This window comes from Ursus maritimus, unplaced genomic scaffold (genome assembly GCF_017311325.1).
Source record: "Ursus maritimus isolate PB19 unplaced genomic scaffold, ASM1731132v1 scaffold_15, whole genome shotgun sequence".
NCBI classification, from domain to species: domain Eukaryota; kingdom Metazoa; phylum Chordata; class Mammalia; order Carnivora; family Ursidae; genus Ursus; species Ursus maritimus.
The window spans coordinates 40,474,397-40,488,644 of record NW_024423897.1 but is presented as its reverse complement, the minus strand read 5'-3'; positions in this window follow the sequence as shown (position 1 = coordinate 40,488,644).

The following is a 14,248-nucleotide window of genomic DNA, read 5'->3' as shown; positions in this document are numbered from 1 at the left end:
ATTATGGCTGAGAAAATATTTGAATGGAGCCAGGAAGTGACAAGAGATATCATAAGGCAAGCAGGACCAGATCACAACATCCTTAAAGGTAAGTGATTACCAAAATCCACATTCTTTTATTTCTCCTGAGCACATATGCTGACTTCAATTTCAGGTTCCTTTTCAGCTAGATGTTGCCATGGAACTGATTTCCAGCCAATAGAATATGGATATCATTTCCAGGCTTCCAGAAAGTGACTGTGCCTTATTACATTGTTTTATGAGTTTTTTGTTTTTTTCCTTCTGATGGTAGCAGCAGACTAGATGGAACCAAAAGATGTAAGAATGTAGAACTCTGAATCAATGTATGATAGGAAGCTCTCTGAAAACCCAGTAAAATCCACATGGCTGATTTATAAAGCAAGAAATTTAACATCCATTACCAAGTCATTGTATGCTTTAGGGAGTTTACTTGATACTACAGCCTAATCTATCTTAATTCATTTATATAATTGGATTTATGCAATTCCTGAAGACACTTAGAGCATTAGAAAATTTAAAGGGGAGAGACCTCAGGAGTTCTGATTTAGAAGATCTACTCTAGACACATGAGAAGTATGGATTAAAGGGACACCAAGCTGCAAACCAGTAAGAGTCTCAGTTATCATCACAAAATGATGATAGCCTTAAGAAAGGAGTGGGAGATTTAAAAACAGCAGATAGGCTAAAACTTCAAGTACTATGTTAAATAGTAATGGTGAGAGGGGACATCCTTGTCTTGCTCCTGACCATAGGGGAAAGGCTCTCAGTTTTTCCCCATTGAGGATAATATTAGCTGTGGCTCTTTCATACATGGTCTTTATGATGTTGAGGTATGTTCCATCTATCGTTACTTTGTTGAGGGTTTTTATAAAGAATTAATGCTGTATTTTGTCAAATGCTTTTTCTGCATCTATTGAGAGGATCATATGGTTCTGACCCTTTATTTTATTAATATGGTGTGTCACATTGATTGATTTGTGAATATTGAACCATTCCGGCAGCCCAGGAATAAATCCCACTTGATCGTGGGTGAATAATTCTTTTAATGTACTGTTGAATTTGATTTGCTAGTATTTTGTTGAGAATTTTTGCATTCATGTTCATCAGGGATATTGGCCTGTAACTCTCCTTTTTAGTGGGGTCTTAGTCTGGTTTTAGAATCAAGGTAATGCTGGCTTCATAGAATGAGTTTGGAAGTTTTCCTTCCTTCCTTTTTTGTTTTGTTTTGTTTTTGAACAGTTTGAGAAAATAGGCACTAAATTTTCTTTAAATGTCTGGTAGGTTCCCCTGGGAAGCCATCTGGCCCAGGACTTTGCTGGGAGATTTTTGATAACTGATTAAATTTCTTTGCTGGTTATGAGTCTGCTCAAATTTTCTCTTTCTTTTTGTTTCATCTCTGGTGGTTTGTAAGTTTCTAGGAATTTGTCCATTTCTTACAGGTTGCCCAGTTTATTGGCATATAATTTTTCATAGTATTCTCTTATAATTGATTGTATTTCCGTGGTGTTGGTTATGATCTCTCCTCTATCACTTGTGATTTTATCTACTTGGGTCCTTTCTGTTTTCTTTTTGATAATTCTAAGGGCTTATCATTTTTATTAATTCTTTTAAACAGCCAGCTCTTAGTTTCATCAATCCATTCTACTGTTTTGTTTTGTCTGTCTCTATATCATTTCTGCTCTAATATTATTTCCCTTCTTCTGCTGTCTTTAGGCTTTCTTTGCTATTACTTTTCTAGCTCCTTTAGCTGTAAGGTTGTGTATTTAAGACTTTTCAATCAGACAACAAAAAGAAATAAAAGGCATCCAAATTGGCAAGGAAGAAGTCAAACTTTCACTCTTTAAAGACAGCATGATACTCCACGTAGAAAACCCAAAAGACTCTGCCAATAATTTGCTAGAACTCATACATGAATTTAACAAAGTCACAGGATATAAAATCAATGTGCAGGAATCTGTTGCATTTATACATACCAATAATGAATGAGCAGAAAAAGAAATCAAGGAATTGATCCCATTTGCAATTGCACCCAAAACATTAAGATACCTAGAAATAAATCTAACTAAAGAAATAAAAGATCTATACTCTGAAAACTATAGAACACTTATGAAAGAAATTTAAGAGGACATAAGGAAATGGAAAAGCATTCCATGCCCATGGACTGGAAGAACATTGTTAAAATGTCTATACTACCCAAAGCAATCTACACATTTAATAAATCCTGATCAAAATATCACCAGCATTGTTCACAGAGCTAGAACAAACAATCCTAAAATTTGTATGGAACCAAAAAAGACCCCAAATGCCAAAGCAATTCTGAAAAAGAAAAACAAAACTGGAGGATTTTAGGCTATATTACAAAGCTGTAGTCAACAAGACAATATGGTACTGACACAAAACAGACACATGGATCAATGGAGCAGAATAGGGAACCCAGAAATGTACCCACAACTATATGGTCAACTAATCTTCTACAAAGCAGGAAAGAATATCCAATGCAAAAAAGACAGTCTCTTTAACAAATTGTGTTGGGAAAACTGGACTGCAGCATGCAGAAGAATGAAACTAGACCACTTTCTTATTCCATACACAAAAATAAATTCAAAATGGATGAAAGACCTTCATGTGAGACAGGAAACCATCAAAATCCTAAGGACATTGGAGGCAGCAACCTCTTTGACATCAGCTGCAGCAACTTCTTACTAGACACACCTCTGTAGGCAAGGGAAACAAAAGCAAAAATGAACTATTGGGACTTCATCAAGATAAAACTTCCGCACAGCAAAGGAAACAATCAGCAAAACTAAAAGTTAGCCTACAGAATGGGAAAAGATATTTGCAAATGACACAAATGATAAAGGGTTAGTGTCCAAAATCCACAAAGTTCTTATCAAACTGAACACCCCAAAACCAAATAACCCAGTTCAGAAATGGGTAGAAGACATGAATAGACATTTTTCCAAAGAAGACATACAGATGGCTAACAGACACATGAAAAGATGCTAACATCACTCATCATCAGGGAAATACAAATCAAAATCACTATGAGATACCACCTCACACCTGTCAGAATGGGGAAAAGTAACAACATAGGAAACAACAGGTGTTGGTGAGGATGTGGACAAAGGGGAGCCCTCTTACACTGTTGGTGGGAATGCACACTGGAACAGACACTCTGGAGAACAGTATGGAGATTCTTCAAAATGCTAAAAACAGAACCAGCCTACGATCCAGCAAGTGCACTACTAGGTATTTACCGAAAGGATACAAAAATACAGATTCAGAGGGATATATGCAACCCTATGTTTATAGCAGCATTATCAAAAATAGCCAAACTATGGAGAGAGCCTCCAGATGTCCATCAACTGATGAATGGATAATGAAGAGGTGGTGTATGTATACAACAGAGTATTACTCAGCCATCAAAAAGAATGAAATCTTGTCATTTGCAACAACATGGATGGAGCTAGAGAGTATTATTCTAAGCCAAATAAGTCAGTCAGAGAAAGACAAATATCATCTGATCTCACTCATATGGGGACTTTAAGAAAACAGACGAACATATGGGAAAAGGGGAAAAGAAAAAATAAGAAGAGAGGGATACAAGCATAAAAGACTTTTAATGATAGAGAACAAAATGAGGGAGGCAGGTGGGGGATGGGGTTGATATAAGATAGGTATTAAGGAGGGCACTTTTTGTGATGTGCACTGGGTGTTGTATGTAAGTGATGAATCACTGAATTCTATTCCAGAAACCAATATTGCACTGTATGGTAACTGCCTAAAATTTAGATTAAAAAATAATATAAAAAATAAAAATAAAAAATAAAATAAATTAAACATAAAAAAAGATTCTCTCCCTCTCCCTCTGCTCCTCCCCCTTAAACACCACCTGCCACCACCAACCCCTGTACTTTCTCTAAAAAAAAAAAAAAAAAAAATGAGTTTTTTGTTTTACTTCTAAAAGTAGTAATCATTTCTTTTTTAGGTCAGTTTGGTCATTAGTATAGTTTCTTACCCTTTAGTAATATTTCTATTGTATCTTTAAGTTTTTTAAACATTGTTTAAAATACCCATTTTATATTTTGCCTCAGTAATTCTAACTTCTGAATTACTTCTGAGTTTTCCTTCTGTTGTCTGGTTTTTTTTGTTGTTGTTTATTTTTGTTTTGCTGTTAACCATGTATTTTTTCAGAGTCTCACAGGAAAATGGATGTCACTATAGAAGTCTTTAGCAATAATAATAAAAATAATTATTTTTAATAATTATTATAATTAGTAAAATAAAGGCATATGCTAACTTGAAAGAACTGGCATGCCAAATGTCAGCAATTCTGACAATAGCTTTCAGAAAATCCAGAAATGTAGCAATTACTAGAATCTCTAGCCAATGATCTCTTCTGAAACTCTAATGATTCAGGATGATATGTGGAAGCTGTGAGAGAAGAGGCAGGATGTTGCAGTTCACGCTCTCTCATGTAACTCATTTGGGTAACCAAGTAAGCAATTCTCAGAGGAATATTTCCACCAGTGGAAGTACCCTATAGCTGTGTTATCTACTAGGCTGTTTCTTATTCTCTTCAACTTTTCAGATTTTATGTGCATGCTTCTTATATGTGAACTTTAACTAGAACTTTCATCAAAGAATTCTAGGAAATGGAATACATTAAAAATCTTTGAAAAGCAAGAATAGTAATAAGCATCTAATGACAATATATATCAAGGTGGTACTTGTGTGGAATTTATTATTTTCTTGGATATTTTATATGTTTATACCATGAGCCGTATTTTCTTTTAATTTTTTGTGAAGGTTTATTTGAGGAAAAACTTGAGGCCAGGGTTGAAGGTAGTTTAGAGAGAAATTGCTCCTGTTTCTGACATTTCATGTAGAATCAAAACCATTTTAAATAAATCGTTTCCTTAAATTGCCACATATCCAGAGAGTGTGAATTTGGTGCAAACCTGTTTTGATGTTGACTTGAGGTTATGGAATCTGAAGAAAGAAAAAAAAAATGTTTCCCATCCTGACAGCCAAGGTTTATACAGTTGTGAACTATATGTATTTTGGATTTGAGTTGGCAATTATAATTAAACACTGCAGTGAGGATTAGTCTTCTTGGATCCCAGTTTAATGGGCAAGGGACTTCTTATGAGATTCTGCACATCTCAGTAGGCTCTGGGCTTTATCCACAGTGACCTGAAAGTTAATAAGGTTTTATCAAGTATCTTCAAGGCAAAAGTAAGCTTTAGTGCTCCTCTGACCTCCCTGGAACCCTCTTTCATCTACTTTTTGGTTTCTGAATATCCTGTGTCTCTTTTCCAATTCATTAAGTTAAAACATATTTTATCCAACATCCTTCAGTTGTTTTCAGCATGATGGGTAGTTAATCCACCAAATTGCTACAAATAAAAGTCTATAGGTATTTTTTAAGGCAAATATATATCCTGAGAGAAAAATATTTGATCCCAAAATTATTAGAACATTTTATAATAAATCCAATCAAGATGATAAAAATAGACAATATATGTAAATATATGTAGACAAATATTTTATTTACAAAAGATTAGGAAATTATTTTAGTAAGAAGTATTAATGCTTACTTTTACAAAAAAAAAAAAAGTATATCTGTGCTTGGCAGGCATTAGCCAACAAATACCAACACCTTGCACTTAACTTTCTACTTTACCTAATGTGGGTGAAATTATTTTCCATTCAAAGTAAGATAAATCCCACCTGAAGTAATTAAAATTTAAGAGCAAAAACATCTCCCATAATAAAATGTACAAAGATAGAATTATTTCGGAGTTTATTGTTTTAATCTTTGCATCTTGATTTCATGATAATGTCCTTATTTTTCTCAAGTTACCTCCCCTCATGTTCCTAAGATGACTTTGTCATTTTTCAGATGGCACATTCAAAATGATGATGTTTGAAGTAAGAAGAGATTACATGTCACTTTTTTGAGAATGAGTAAAATTTTCCTAGAATTTACCTGAGGACTCACTCTTTGCTGTCATGGTCAGATTTACTCTGTCGCAAATATGCCTTTCCCACTCACTGGCAAAGGCAATCATATTGCTATGGTGAGTTTAAACTAGTTAGAATACACACCTGAGAATCAAAGAAGGTATTGAACCAAACAGTGAAAACAATTTTAAAAGTCACATTTATGTTAACACGTAAAATGAAGAAAGGTATATTTGTTGATGGATAATAGTAGATAAACATGACTTTATCTGCAGGTACATCTTCCCATATGTACTTAAGCAAACAAATGCAACAGCAAAAATGAGTAGTAATAACCGTTTATTTTAATATATTTTAATGTAGTACTTATTCACTGCAACAGATACCAACTTTTTTTCTAATGGCTGGACCATCGAATTTGCATCTGTACAAGTGAAAACATCAAATATTGGTATATGTTGTTCTTAATTAAAAATGAGAATGAGGTTTGTAATGTCTGAGCTGGTTTGTGTAGGTTTTGTACTGTATCATGGTTCTAACGATACCAAGAATGTAGGTTCTAGAGTAGTTCCTAACTTGTGCAATCCTTCTGCCAATCTGGAAGGAAAATTTTACTAGAATAGAAAAATTACAAATGGCTAAGTATTTGTATACTCATTTGTCCATCCTCATTAGTTCCTTGTAGTAAAGACAATGGATGAAAGCTCTAAAAGGAGGGGCGCCTGGGTGGCACAGCGGTTAAGCGTCTGCCTTTGGCTGAGGGCCTGATCCCGGCGTTATGGGATCGAGCCCCACATCAGGCTCTTCCTGATGAGCCTGCTTCTTCCTCTCCCACTCCCCCTGCTTGTGTTCCCTCTCTCACTGGCTGTCTCTAGCTCTGTCGAATAAATAAATAAAAAATCTTAAAAAAAAAAAAAAAGATCTAAAAGGAAAATGACCGTAGGAGGGAAAAGAAAATAAAGTATAGATTTTAAGTAATTTCATTAAAAATGTGTTTCTGGAGGAGGATCCTGTGTTCTCTTTCTTTTTATAAATTACTGGGACTTTCCATTGAAGTTTATGGAAACAATTCTGCAGGCTAAAAAAAAAAAAATGCCCACTACTCCTTCCTTTACCTATAAATAACCAGAAAATCTTCTTGGAATTCTTTTCTTTTTCTTTTGTTGTTTTAAGCATTAGCTCACCTATTGGTAGCACTCTGAAAGGATATAGCAGTTCTTTTGTTTGTTTGTTTGTTTTTTGTTTTAATGTTTTTTTATTATGTTAGTCACCATACAGTACAACCCTGGTTTTTTATGTAAACTTCAATGATTCATTAGTTGCATATAACACCCAGTGCACCATGCAATACGTGCCCTCCTTAATACCCATAACCAGCCTATCCCATTCCCCCACCCCCTCCCCTCTGAAGCCCTCAGTTTGTTTCGCAGAGTCCATAGTGTCTCATGCTTCATTTCCCCTTCTGATTACCCCCCCTTTCTTTATCCTTTCTTCTCCTATCGATCTTCCTAGCTCTTATGTTCCACAGATGAGAGAAACCATATGATAATTGTCTTTCTCTGCTTGACTTATTTCACTTAGCGTTATCTCCTCCAGTGCCGTCCATGTTGCAGCAAATGTTGAGAAATCGTTCTTTTTGATAGCTGAGTAACATTCCATTGTATATATGGACCACATCTTCTTAATCCAGTCATCTGTTGAAGGGCATCTCGGCTCCTTCCACAATTTAGCTATTGTGGACGATGCTGCTATGAACATTGGGGTGCATATGGCCCTTCTCTTCACTACGTCTGTATCTTTGGGGTAAATACCCAGTAGTGCAATGGCTGGATCATAGGGTAGCTCAATTTTTAACTTTTTAAGGGACCTCCACACTGTTTTCCAGAGTGGCTGTAACAACTTGCACTCCCACCAACAATGTAGGAGGGATCCCCTTTCTCCACATCCTCCCCAACAACTGCTGTTTCTTGCCTTGTCAATTTTTGCCATTCTAACTGGCATAAGGTGGTATCTCAGTGTGGTTTTGATTTGAGTTCCCCTGATGGCTAATGGTTTTGAACATTTTTTCATGTGTCTGTTAGCCATTTGTATGTCTTCATTGGAAAAGTGTCTATTCATCTCTTCTGCCCATTTTATGATTTGTTTATTTGTTTCTCGTGTATTGAGTTTGAGAAGTTCTTTGTAGATCTTGTATGCCAGTCTTTTATCTGTAGTGTCATTTGCAAATATATTTTCCCATTCCATGGGCTGCCTCTTAGTTTTTTTTACTGTTTCCTTGGCTGTGCAGAAGCTTTTTATCTTGATGAAGTCACACAAGTTCATTTTACCTTTTGTTTCTCTTACCTTTGGAGATGTGTCATGAAAAAGGTTGCTTTGGCCAATGTCGTAGAGGTTGCTGCCTATGTTCTCCTCTAGGATTTTGATGGATCTCTGTCTCACATCGAGATCTTTCATCCATTTGGAGTTTATCTTTGTGTATGGTGTGAGAGAATGGTCAAGTTTCATTCTTTTGCATGTAGCTGTCCAATTTTCCCAGCACCATTTATTGAAGAGACTGTCTTTTTTCCACTGGATGTTTTTTACTGCTTTATCAAACATTATTTGCCCAAAGAGCCGAGGGCCATTTCTGGGTTCTCTATTCTGTTCCATTGCTCTATGTGTCTGTTTTTGTGCCAGTACCATGCTGTCTTTGTGATCACAGCTTTGTAGTATAGCTCGAAATCCGGCATTGTGATGCCCCCAGCTTTGTTTTTCCTTTTCAACAGTTCCTTGGCGATTCGGGGCCTTTTCTGGTTCCATACAAATTTAAGGACTATTTGTTCTAGTTCTTTGAAAAATGGCATTGGTATTTTGATCGGGATAGCATTGAAAGTGTAAATTGCTCTGGGTAGCATGGACATTTTAACTATGTTAATTCTTCCGATCCATGAGCATGGAATATTTTTCCATCTTTTTTTGTCTTCTTCAATGTCTTTCAAGAGTGATTTGTAGTTTCTAGAATATAGATCCTTAACGTCTCTGGTTAAGTTAATTCCAAGGTAACGTATGCTTTTTGGTGTTATTGTAAATGGGATGGATTCCCTAATTTCTCTTTCTTCAGTCTCATTATTCGTGTATAGAAATGCAACTGATTTCTGAGCATTGATTTTGTATCCTGCCACATTACTGAATTGCTCTATAACTTCTAATAGTTTGGGAGTGGATTTTTTTGGGTTTTCCATATAGAGTATCATGTCATCTGCGAAGAGAGACAGTTTGACTTCTTCTTTGCCGATTGGGATACCTTTTATCCCTTTTTGTTGTCTGATTGCTGTTGCAAGGACTTCTAGTACTATGTTGAATGATAGTGGCGAGAGTGGGCATCCTTGTCGTGTTCCTGATCTTAAGGGAAAGGCTTCCAGCTTTTCCCCATTGAGAATGATATTTGCTGTAGGCTTTTCATAGATGGTTTTTATGAGATTGAGGAATGTACCCTCTATCCCTACACTCTGAAGGGTTTTAATCAGGAAAGGATGCTGTATTTTGTCGAATGCTTTTTCTGCATCTACTGAGAGAATCATATGATTTTTGGATTTTTCCTTCTGGATAAAATCTAAGACAATGACCGATTTGCGAATGTTGAACCACGCTTGCATCCCAGGGATGAATCCCACTTGGTCATGATGGATATTCCTTTTAATGCACTGTTGGATTCTATTAGCCAGGATCTTGTTGAGAATTTTGGCATCCATATTCATTAGGGAAATCGGTCTGTAATTCTCTTTTTTGATGGGGTCTTTGCCTGGTTTGGGGATCAAGGAAATATTGGCCTCATAGAATGAGTTTGGTAGCTTTCCTTCTGTTTCTATTTTTTTGAAATAGCTTTAGGAGAATAGGTATTATTTTTTCTTTGAATGTTTGGTAGAACTCCTCAGGAAAACCATCCAGGCCTGGAGTTTTGTTTTTTGGAACGTTGTTTATCACTGTTTCAATCCCTTCATAATTAATTGGCCTGTTTAAAAAATCAGTTTCTTCCTGTGTCAGTCTTGGTAGTTTATGGGTTTCTAGGAAGTCCTCCATCTCTTCCAGATTTCTTAATTTATTGGAATAAAGCTGTTGATGTAAGTGTCTAATAATCCTTCCAAATTCATTGGTGTTGGTTGTGACCTCTCCCTTTTCATTCATAATTTTATTAATTTGGGTCCTTTCTGTATTCTTTTGGATAAGTCTTGCCAGTGGTCTGTCAATTTTATTAATTATTTCAAAGAACCAGCTTCTAGTTCTGTTGATCTGCTCTACTGTACTGCTGGTTTCTAATTCATTGATTTCTGCTCTAATCTTGGTTAACTGCTTTCTCATGCATGGATTAGGCCTGTCCCTCTGTTGTTGAACCAGCTTCTTGAGGTGAGAATATAAAAGCTGCATTTTAGATTTTTCTATTCTTTTGAGTGAGGCTTAGATGGCTATGTATATCCCCCTTAGGACTGCCTTTGCAGTATCCCATAGGTTTTGGACCGTTGCGTTTTCATTCTCGTTGGTCTCCATAAATTAAATTGATTTTTGATTTCCTGGTTTATCGAACCATTCCTGAGCAGGATGGTTCTTAGTCTCCAAGTGTTTGAGTTTCTTCCAAATTTTTCCTTGTGGTTGAGTTCCAATTTCAAAGCGTTGTGGTCTGAGAATATGTAGGGAATAATTTCAGTCTTTTGGTATCGGTTGAGTCCTGTTTTGTGACCCAGAACATGCTCTATTTTTGAGAATGTTCCATGGACATTAGAATAGAATGAATATTCTTTGGTTCTGGGGTATAGTGTTCTATATATATCTATGTGGTCCAACTCGTCGAGTATGGCATTCAAAGCTCTTGTTTCTATGTTGGTTTTCTGCTCCGGTGCTCTGTCAATTGCTGATAGTGGAGTGTTGAGGTCCCCTACTATTAACGTATTTTTATCTATATGTCTCTTTATTCTGGTTAAGAGTTGGCTTGTGTATCTTGCTGCTCCCCTGTTGGGGGCATATATATTTATAATTGTCATATCCACTTGTTGGATACATCCTTTAAGAATAATATAGTGCCCTTCTGTGTCTCTCACTATAGTCTTTAGTTTAAAATCCAATCTGTCTGATATGAGAAATGCTACCCCAGCTTTCTTTTGAGGTCCATTGGCGTGAAAGATGGTATTCCATCCCTTTACTTTCAGTCTGGATGTATCTTTAGGTTCAAAATGAGTCTCTTGTAGACAGCAAATGGATGGGTCATGTCTTCTTATCCAAACTGCAACTCTGTGCCATTTATGGGAGCATTTAGGCCATTTACATTGAGACCAATTATTGAGAGAGATGATTTTAAAGATGCCATGTTGCCAGTAAAGTCTTTGTTTCTATAGATTGTGACTTTCTGTTCTGTATCACTCTTGGGGCTTTTCTACTTTTATAGAACCCCCCTTATATCTCCTGTAGGGCTGGTTTCATGGTTATGAAATTGGTCAATGACTGGCGATTCTGGAAGGTCTTTATTTCTCCATCAATTCTGAATGACAGCCTTGCTGGATAAAGGATCCTTGGCTGCATGTTTTTCTCTGAAACAGCTTTAAAAATGCCCCCCCCCCCACCCTTTCTCTCATTCCAGGTCTGTGTAGACAGGTCTGACATAATTCTGATACCTTTGCCTTGGTACGTGAGAAATTTCTTTGCCCTGGCCACTTTCAATACTGTATCCTTGGATCTAATATTTGTGAATTGTACTATGACGTGATGTGGAGTAGGTTTGTCGTGGTTGAGCTTGGGAGGGGGTCCTCTCTGCCTCTTGGACATGAATGCTTGTTTCCTTTGCTAGATTAGGGAAGTTTTCTGCTACAATTTGTTCAAATATCTCTTCTAGACCTCTGTTTTTCTCCACCCCCTTGGGGATGCCAATGATTCTGACATTGGAACGTTTCATTGAGTCAGTAATCTCCCGTAACCTACATTCTTGAGAATGGATTTTTTTGATTCCAGATTCTATTTTAGTTTTCTCTTCTACTAACCCATCCTCCAGTTCACTAATTTGTTCTTCTGCCTCATTTACTCCGGCCGTCAGAGCCTCTAGTTTTGACTGCATTTGGCTCATACAATTTTTAATTTCTGCCAGATTCACTCTCATTTCCGCCCTTAGAGATTCTATATTCTCATTAACATTTTCATTAATACTTTTTCAAGTCTAAACATCATCTTGACCATTGTTACTCTGAATTCCATTTCTGATAATTTGGTTATATCCATATCCATTAGTTCTGTGGCAGAGGCCACAGACTCAATGTCTTTTCTTTGCTGGGGTGGATTTCTCCTTCTCATCATCCTGATGAGGAGAGGTTGGGGTTGTCCAGAGCCCAAATTATTGACCTGGACCCAGGCAGTGTGCACTTGTTTTATAGGGATCTTAGGGATGTGGGCTTCTTGATTTTTCAGCCTCCTTCTGGGGAGGGGCCTGCCAAGGCGATACTCAGGCAACCCTGTTTGGGTAGAGTCTCCATGTCCCCTGCGAGGGGATGGGGATGGGCACACTGTGAGCCGGTATTTCCAGGCTTTTGTTCTCTGGCGGCTTTCCTGGCGGTTTGCTGTGCCTCTTCTGAGAGTCAGAGCAGCAGCAGCCGAATCTCAGCCTCTGTCTCAGAACAGAGGGATCGTGACCGTTCTCCACTGATGCTCTGGCCACTTTAACTCTGTTTCTGTTGGTGCTGCTCAACCCTGCAGCATCCAGGGATGTGCGCCCACACCCGGCGTTCAGCCCTCACTTCCAGGGCTGGGGCATCTCTGTCCTTTGTGTTTCTAACGCCACCAGCCACCTGCCGCCAGCCACCCCACACACGCTCCTGGAGCTCCCGGTCTCAGTCTGGATCCAGTGAGCACACCGGAGTTCCGGTGTTCCACGAGATGCCTGGTGGCGCGCGCTCCCGGCTCAGTCTCAGTCTGCTGTTTTGCGGGTGCCATCCGCGAGCCCACCCGCTCTCCGGTGCAGGTGGCTACCGCTTCCCGGTGCCAGAACGCGGCGGCTCCCTCCCCTTCCGTTTATCTTCCGATATCTGTGCGTGGTTTCATGGCTCCCCGCTTTATACCTCAATACTCAGCTGGAGATGTTCATTTGTAGAGATCCAGATGCATCTTCCTGCATCTCAGGCTGATTCCATGGATGTTCAGGCTGGTCTGGTACCTATCCAGCCTCGACTTAGGGGACCGGGCTGAAAAGGGGTCCCCTACTCCTCTGCCATCTTAACTCCCTTCGGATATAGCAGTTCTTAATATTCACCTGAAACATTATTGATAAGTCACATAGTCAGGGAGTGAAAACTGAAGAGTTCATAAGTGACCACAGAGATAGAACCAATAGAACCAAATAAACACAGAATATTTTCTTCTGAGTTCCATCCATGCTTATCAACCATTAAATTTCCTTTTTGTTTAGTTTGGTTTGGCTTGAATAGCATTCAGAAAGAAAACTCCCTTGGGCTTCTTAGGTGTGATTTATAACAAACATTAAGTTTAAAATTAGTTTTTTGTTGAATTTCCCTGAGAGTTAAGTCCCCTTAGGAAATTATACCCTCACTTGAACCTGCATGGTCTGTAGCAGATGAATTATGGCTCAAAGAAAGACATCGTTAAGAGAAAGTTGAGAAGGATTGGGGAAATCAAGGAGGGCGACAAAACAATATTCTGATTTAATCTGTTCAGCCAATGTCTGAAAGAATTGAGTTCCCCATCCATACCAGAAAATGCATTTATTCGGGAAAAACACAAATAAAAAGGAAGAGATCATCCTTCAACAGCCACATGTATTCCTCATTTCCCTCAGGAGAAAGTGAGTAGGCTTCCCTAGAGAACTTAATTCAGTGGCTCTCACTCTTTCAGTGCCAGATTTTTAGAAGCTAGTTCAAGATAAAATAAGGTATGGATAAAACTGAAGAATGAGACAAATTCAATCCTCAAGAGGGATTGCCCCTCAACCAAAGTTTATCTCTGGTTGTATATTACTTATACCCAAGAAGCTAATTTTCATAGCAGCAGAATGATTTTAGGCTTTGTTTTGTCTTGAGAAATAGGTGAACAGGGCTTTAAATGATTTCATATACAATTAATTTTAAAACATTTAACCATAAGTACTGCGTTTTTAAAAAGTTTATAATAAACGGATTTTAATGAAAATTTAAAATTTCATCACAGAATGAGTGGAATAAGATTAACACTGTATGGAGAGGTTGTACTACTGATCCAGTCAATATAGGCTCCTAGGTTTTCATTTGCCGAA